General features: G+C 36.7%; 1 long non-coding RNA gene across 1 annotated transcript in view; it reads left to right on the top strand.

Moving 5' to 3' along the window:
* LOC104528991 (uncharacterized) overlaps window positions 1-6,813 on the top strand; it is a 25,496-nt gene extending 18,683 nt beyond the window's left edge. Inside the window, exon 2 of the long non-coding RNA XR_728051.1 lies at window positions 5,537-6,813. This is a non-coding gene — a long non-coding RNA (uncharacterized LOC104528991). The remainder of the gene's footprint in view (window positions 1-5,536) is intronic.
* The last annotated feature ends 1,481 nt before the right edge of the window (window positions 6,814-8,294 follow it).

The following is an 8,294-nucleotide window of genomic DNA, read 5'->3' on the forward strand; positions in this document are numbered from 1 at the left end:
TGCTGAACAACTGCTAGAGCCGAACTGAAATAAGTTTACAACAGAAAATGATGTTGCAGTAATACACCATGTCTCAGGAAAGTGTGTAACAGGCCTTAAAAGGACAGGAAATACATTGAGAAGAAACCTGATAGTTTGTCTGTGCATCATTTTGTACTTGTGCTTCTTTCCTAACACTGAAAAACCCGTCTGCAAAAAACCCTGCCAAAGGGTGCTTATACACACACAGACATTATCACTTCGTAGGATGGTACATTTTATTATCAGGTTATTTTCCAGTACATTTGGCACAGTTAAGGTAAGTATATTAACTTTACTTCCAAATAAAGAAAACAAAGTTGTACTGAATGTCTCAGCCATTGTCAATAAGTTAAGAACTGACAGGAGGTCCAAGTAATCAACCCTGTCTACTGCACTGAGCTTTCCCCTGGGACATCTCTTCTGATCATACAATGTATCTGACTGGCATGGATGTAGAATTGCTTTCAATAAAGATTTTATTTCAAGGTTGGATGATTCCTTCCCAAATGTCTTGTCACTAAAGCAAAGTATGTAATACCTGTTATTTTTTAACTCCTGTGAACCAGTATTTGGGAAGGAGAGGAGCATAAAATGTGGAGCTAGAAACTGTTCATCACAAGAGTCAAATTTTAACATGTTCAAATTGATTAAGGAACTCTGCAATAGCAGAAGTCAGATAACTGCTGCACAAAAACTGACCATACCAGTGTGGTCAAAAGCCTGTTAACAACATTATAATTCAGGTGAGTTGAAGGCAACTGAGTCATTCCCAGGGCTGTCTTTAAGCTAAAACATTACATATGCACATGCTTCAGTATGTATAGGAAACTGTTATTAGCTATAATTTGAGGCTAATTATTGGTAAAGTGAATTAATGGGATGTGCAGACTTTAACCCATTAAGGCAGTTCGTAGGAACTTACATACCAAATCAGCCCCATTGTCCATTGGGATGACCAGCTTTGGCTGTGGCAGTGGTCACTAGAACAGTTCAGCAAAGGTACAAAACCCACCCAAATGGGCTGTTATGGAATAACCCACTTAGAGAGGGGGTGATCCCTGATTCTGTTATTATAGTTGTTATATACATAATTTTTTCCTTACTGGAGACTTTTCTTTATTCCCATGCACCTTTAATCTTTCTTGGCCTCTTGTTTAGATCCTGGTTTTTATCTCTCATGGCAGTGACTTCCCTTGTTAATTAAAATATTTTGCATAATACTGATGGACAAGATTATCATAAAATCAAAACCTACTTTTATCCCTTGCTCCTCTGCTGGATTCACAGAATGGCATTTCCTGCACCTGTTCTTTGGCCAATATTTTACCAGATGACCCGTTCTTACTCTTCTGATCCCTCATTTTGTAATGTGTCTCCCTTTAGTCATAGTCTATATTACCAGTTCATGGAAGAGCAGCAGGATTGTCTTACGGAAAAGTTATCCTTAGATGTAGTTTAAAACAGTAAAAGAGTACTAGGCATGGCTAAAACCAGTCCTGCTAAGGGTAGAAATACCCCTGACATTAAGCAAACTTAAATCCTCATAGGCTGGAAAGGACTAAGAAAGCAAGACTGAGCAGTTTTCAATGCAACAAGCAGAGGACAGCTCTATCCCCAAACACTCTCCAGTTTACAGTAAAACAGTGCCCTTTCCAATGAGATTTTTCTCCCTAACTATACTGACTTCTCTCTCTATTTTTTTCTATACAGTAGGAACATTAAAAAAGCAAGGAATCAAAGTCACTGTTGAAACACTTTCCCTTCCTCAGCAGTTACTACAGAGTAAAAATGGATGGAGAACATTTCCTAACACCTAGTGTGTTTGAAGTAATAATCCAATGTGCTTTCCAAATGTCAAAATTAATAATGATCTTATTTAGAGAGTTTGAAAAGTGTAGATTTAATGGAACCAGAGAGCCAAACTCACCATAGAATGACCCTCTTAGCTGTAGAGTTGCCCTGCTCTCAGTCACATGCTTTCCAGCTTATGGTTGCCTTAGCAACAGTCAAAGCATAAATTCCAAGTATTTTTGCTTATATATCTGCCATTGACACCAGAGCCCTCCTATCAGACACTTCTGCTGGCTTAATACATCATTAATTTCATTACTATTAATAATGAGAACTGTATTTTCTGCATATCTCCAGACTTGTGATCTTAAAGGACTGAAGACATCCTTGAAGCTCACTTACTTGGAGGGCAGGGGAAAATCTTACACAACATAACACCCAACAATTTCTTGATATGGTTCCAACATCTGTGGCACTGGATTATAGATTGTTTCTAAAATAACCTTAAATTGATGGATCTTTTCACCTTTCGTTTGGACTTGACAAAAAGTAGCTCTGGCATTTCCTTTCACTTTTTGTGTTGTAAATGGTGTAGCACTCTTTCTGCTCTTTTTCTTGCCAGAAAAAGAATCCTTACCCATTTTTAGGAATTTTCTCTTTTAACAACTGAATTCACTTAGGAGCTACAGTAATAGCTTAAATTGTGCATATTAGTTTTTATTTTGCTTTGACATTTTCTTTTGTGGACGGATTAAAAAAATGTTAGTTATAGAAATCCACTATAAATATTTGTAATTTTAGAAGTCATAAGGTCCTAAACTTATAACTGTTTTACTGGATTGAATTCCTTCCTTATTTCCCTCTGCTAGTGTATTTTACCACAGATTATTTAACCACTTTGTCCTTCCATGTTTCCAAGTTTGCTTAGTTTACAGTTTTTTGTTTTTATCGTCAACAAAACAAGTAAGACTACATGAACAGAGAGAAAATATCAAGAATTCTCAAGAGATTTCATCAATACAACAGTTATTATATTAGCATTAGGCTTAGGAGTCCTAAATATAGTCAAATGTTCTTAGTGCCACATTCCATATCAATCAATCAAAATAGATAGCTGGTTCCTCTCCATTGCCAACACACACCTTGCACATCCTCCCTTGCTTCATGCCATACCCTCACCTTCTGAGAGCTGAGCGACTGCAGACTATGTGCTGGCAATGCCTGGACTCAAACAGGACTTCATGTACAGGATGGCATCTCCAGATTGCAAATAATGACAGAGAGGCTGGCCATCCATCTTCCACCTTCTGTGTCCACATCAGAAAAAAACTGGATCTCGCCGCCTTGCTCCAAATTTTACAGATAACAGAAGTCACAGAATCACAGAATTGCCTCAACTGGATGACACCTTTAACATCATCGAGTCCAATCATTAACCTCACACTGACAAGTCCCCAACTAAACCACAGAATCACAGAATGGTAGAGGTTGGAAGGAAGCTCAGGAAATTATCTAGTCCAACCCCCCTGCCAAAGCAGGTTCCCTACAACCTAAACCATGTCCCTCAGCACTATGTCTACATGACTCTTCAATCCCTCCAGGGATGGGGACTCTATCACTGCCCTGGGCAAACCCTTCCAATAAAATTGAGTTCTGCCACCGCCATTCTTCTCCCTGAGTCTGTTCATCCATGGTCCACTGCCTCTTTTTCCCTGAAAGTTTTTTTTTCCCTCTGTCTTCATTGATGCTGTCCATCACTAACACCTCCTCATTGCAAAGCCATGGCTGATGTTAAATTGATGATATCTAACGTTACACAAAGTACAGCTGCTGCTGAATATGGTTTTTCCCCCTGGTAAATTAGCATCCTCTACCCATGCCGATATCATCTGCAGATACTCTATAAGCTTTCCAACTTCTAGCATATAACAAGCTCAATAGAAATCAAATCCATGTCACAGAGAGGTCCCAAGCTTGATGTATGTGCTTCTGCAGAAGTGGCATTAAGTAAAACAACCTCATCACCCTTGTAACAAGCACTTTTAATTGTGATAAAGATGGGTAACATCAACCAGAAGCCCACACAGTCATTTGGCAAGAAAACTACTAACTTTTGAGACTTTCTGAACTCCTAAGAGGAGAGACGATATGTTAATACTACCACAGAGGAAAGATAATTATTTTTTTTAATTTATAATAAAGATGCTATATTTTAAGAAACTAATAATTAAGCCAATCTGATTAGTGCCATATGGAGAGTGTTTTGTGCAATGGACACCACAGTTACAAGCATGAGGCAGAACTAAGTAATGCTTCCTATTTATATATGGGGAAAAAAAACACAAGCATTGATGTTCAAGGAACGTGGTTAACAAGAAGATTGGCAGAAATCCACAGAAGATGCTCTTTGTTGTCTGACCCACCCGCTAACATGAAAGAAACCTTTTTTTAAGTGACTGAACCCATTATGTCTCATGAAGTTTCTTTCACTTACAGTGTAGCTTGCTGTAAATTCAGCAACAGGTATGGGAAAACAGAGAGAGTTATGATTATTTTTAAATTGTTGCCTGGATTTTAAAAAGGTAAATGAGTGACAATGAGAGAGAGAAGGAAAAAGCAGAACTTGGCTTCAACAGTCCACTTGTAATATTTAAGTTAAAACTAAAGGATTAAGGAAGCATACATAAATTCAAATATTTACATATTAAAGTTACATTTAGTTCACATTCCTTGGTAGAGCTATGTCATTTATTTATAAAATATGTATCTTCATTTACTAGTCTTTCCAGCCTAGGATATATTATACATTCTGGAGGGTGGAAGGAAATGGATTTCTACTTAGTTCATACTCACCGCTTCAGAGATTTATGTGAAACCAGCTACCTAAACTCCATCCATTAAACCTATATTGTTCTTAGACCAGACTTCTCCATCCTTAATGTCATTTCCAAAAGAATATTAATTCTTAATACAGACAAAAGATCAACTTTTAATAATAATAGTCCTCCTCTTGTAATTTTCTGGGTAATAAAGATATCAAAGGTTATAATCCTTACCACTATTTTCTAAGTCATCTCATTAAGGTATGTGGTCTCAGTGTCTTTCAAGAAACTTTGTGTCAGGATAAGGCATGCAAAAGTCTTTAGTTACATAAATTTCACAATCCATTTCAGATCATACTAACTTTATTGGATTTAAATGAGCAGAAGAAATGTGTTTCATATGAGCTCTATATTAAGGGGCTTTTTTTTTTGTTTTCCCAACTCTTTCAGTGCTGGAGACTGTGTTAAGAGAAGCAGGGAAGTTTCTCTCTGGAGCCTCCAAAACTGTTGATAGCAAAAGTGCTTGATTTTCTTAGCGTAAAGAGCAATCCCTGGTTTTGATATCTGAATGTATGAGCTCAGACACTATTTCCTTATAGCATACATACCAACTAATGCTCAATGACCAGATATAATCGTGCCCTGATATAAAAGTACTGTAAATGGGGCTTTAGACCCCCACCCCACGCACATCTTGCTGTCTGGGACTGACTCTCTTTTTCCTTGCTTGTTCGTTTGGCAGAAGTTGTGTCTTTTTTTCTTTTTTTTTTTTAATAACTTACTTAACCAAACAAACATCCCCATTAGAGTCACTTTTTACTGATTCTCTTATGTACTTCAAATGCAACAGCGACTCCTTTGACATCCCTCTTTTTTAACCAATTCTTTCCTTTCGTCAACAGGATAGCAGCCAAGGAATCCGTGAATCTTATGTCAACACAAAGCTTAGGAATTGTGTTTGGACCAACACTCCTTAGACCCGAAAAGGAGACAGGGAACATGGCAGTCCACATGCTGTACCAAAATCAGATAGTTGAACTTATGTTGAGTGAGTACAGCAAGATCTTCAGCTCTGAGGAAGACTGACAGACAGGGCCTGTTATTGAAAACGTTCACATCTGTCTTGATGTCTAATATTTTTACATTTCTGTAAACATATTTCTGAAATATTTCTTTTTCTTTCAAGTGACAGATGCCTCATTTTGTGAAAACTTAATGATGATTTTGTGTTTAATTTTCAAACATTGGAATAAAAAAATATTGTCAACATTTGCCTATATGTATTCTGCATTAACCCTTTGAGAGTTTCATTATGCTAGCACTCCAAGTGTCACTTTTTTGCAAGCTGAGCACACAGCATATGGCCAAAGACCATAGAAAATGCTGTTTACCAACATATGCAATGACACAGAAATACAAATTGTAATTGAGGAGATTTGTGGAAAATGGATTAAAATATGTGTATTAAAGACAATGAATTAAAACAATGATACTAGATCATTTGTAGCTAATCTGAGAATAATTTACCTCTCTGATATATGTTGAAAGTTAAAGACATGATGAATAATCGATTTGCCTACCCCAAGAGTTCAAAAAAAGACTATATTTAACACTTTTAAACAATTTTAAAAAACCCATACACCACCAGAATGTCACTATTTGCATAACAGTGCTTAAAAAAAAAATAAAAACAAAATTAAAATTTTGTCATTTTTACTTAAATGCCGCACATGAAATGAAGACATTGCATGACTGCTCATTTTAATGTAACATCCATTTTGATTCTTCATCACACTGTACATCTGCCCGCTTTCCCCAGCTATCTCGTGTTCTGTAGCATTTGTATTGTGCTCCTGAGGATGCTTTATTGGTGAACTACATTAAATTCATCTAAAAAGAACTTTAAAAAAAAGCCTTTTCATATGCCCTTAGGATTACTTGGCTAGACTTGAATCAATTTATGCATTTGATGGTTAGTTTCAGTTGTCATGGATAAACAAAAGGGTAACTGTCTAGAATATACCAAATATTGTTTCATTTTGAAATGTATGTTTCCAGCTATACACATCTCCTACCCTGTTTTGTAAAAGTATTCTGCTGATAAAATGTAGACTTATGTTTGACAGCTTTTTAATCAAGTTCAAAGAGAATAAATAAAACTAATCCAGTGTGGTAAAGAGTCTGTCTGGTTATCGATTCGTTCATAAAATGAAAAATAAACCATGTAAATAAGATGTGTGAAACACAGATCTCGAAGCAAATATTTAAAGCAATTAAAAACCCCAAAACATAGGATTAATGCATAGGTCTGCTGTGTACAAGAGATATGTCTTCAGTATCACATCAGCAGATCATGGATTACTTCATTTTTTACTTAGCATCATTTTGTAAAATCCTGTGTTATTCTTGAAACATTGCTCCTCAGAGTGATCATGTTTGGGAACAAATGTAAAATGTAGCCTGATCATTAACTAAGACCAGGTACTAATATAGGCAGAAAATAACACCAAGAAAACATAAAAATCATCCCCAAGTTGTTTTCTAACTTCATGCATGTCTGAAAAATCAAGCAAAACAGAGGGGGAGTGACCAGTAATTAAAATTAAAAACACAAACTCAAACAAATACCGCTCCCATATCACAAGTATTCAACATAATTATTTCTGAACAAAACTATAACATTCTGGAGAACCCAAATTCACTTTACTTTCAAGAAAATATTTTTCATGTTAATGTCAAGCCATGAGTACTTAAACAGTAATGCTTTTCAGCATCGTCGTCTGTAGACTCTTTTAATAGCAACAAACCAGGCGCTGTTTATAGCCTCTGGAAATGACTGGAAGAAAGATAGTCAGAAGTTCAGTCTATCCCTTAATAAAGACCATTCACATTATGGCCCCATGGGTGCTCACAATCATGCTATTGAAGTAATTTCTGCTATTACTGGAAATGAAAAGTTCACTTGTTACTTGGATCCTGCTGCACTCAGAAGAAAAGATTCTTAATTAATTAATTAATATTCTTTTAAGCTTTCTTTGGAGCATGGAGACTCCTCTTTTCTTGTTTTTATAAGCAAGATGTGGCTTATGAAATGAACCCGTATCTTTCTCAAGATCAACTGGCTTTGTTGGAGGGGGGGAAAAAATAAAATCAAGCAAACTTTTAGACACATAAGCCTTTCTTTGGTTTTGAAGGGTGCCTTGCATGAACTCTGTACAAATGTGCTGACCAGGACACTCTACTAAATGCTTTGTTAGAGAGAGAAGTCTGATACATGGGTAGCCAGTTCTGGGAGGACACAAGTAGGTCTCATCAGAGGAGCGTATACATCTGGGGAGTATAGTAGATGTCTGTCCTGTCTCATCCTGACAACAGAAGAGGATAACCATGCCTTGCTATCAAGCTGCTCCCTTCCCCAAGAGACCTATCTTCTTCCTGTCCCCTTTAGTATCTACATGAATTCAAATGGAAAAATTACAAACTCAACCATTAGTCAAAGAGCGAATCTCACGGTTCCCACCATCAACCCCTCAGGGCATAAAGCAGCTGGACAAAAGGTGGTAAGAGTGTAAAAGAGAAAATTATTTGCAAGCCTGAACTGCAATGGGGTTTCTTTTTGCTTCGGCTCAGGTAGTTTGCTTTTTGTTAACCAAGCTCACG

This window comes from Antrostomus carolinensis, unplaced genomic scaffold, assembly GCF_000700745.2.
Source record: "Antrostomus carolinensis isolate BGI_N321 unplaced genomic scaffold, ASM70074v2 scaffold20498, whole genome shotgun sequence".
NCBI classification, from domain to species: Eukaryota; Metazoa; Chordata; class Aves; order Caprimulgiformes; family Caprimulgidae; genus Antrostomus; species Antrostomus carolinensis.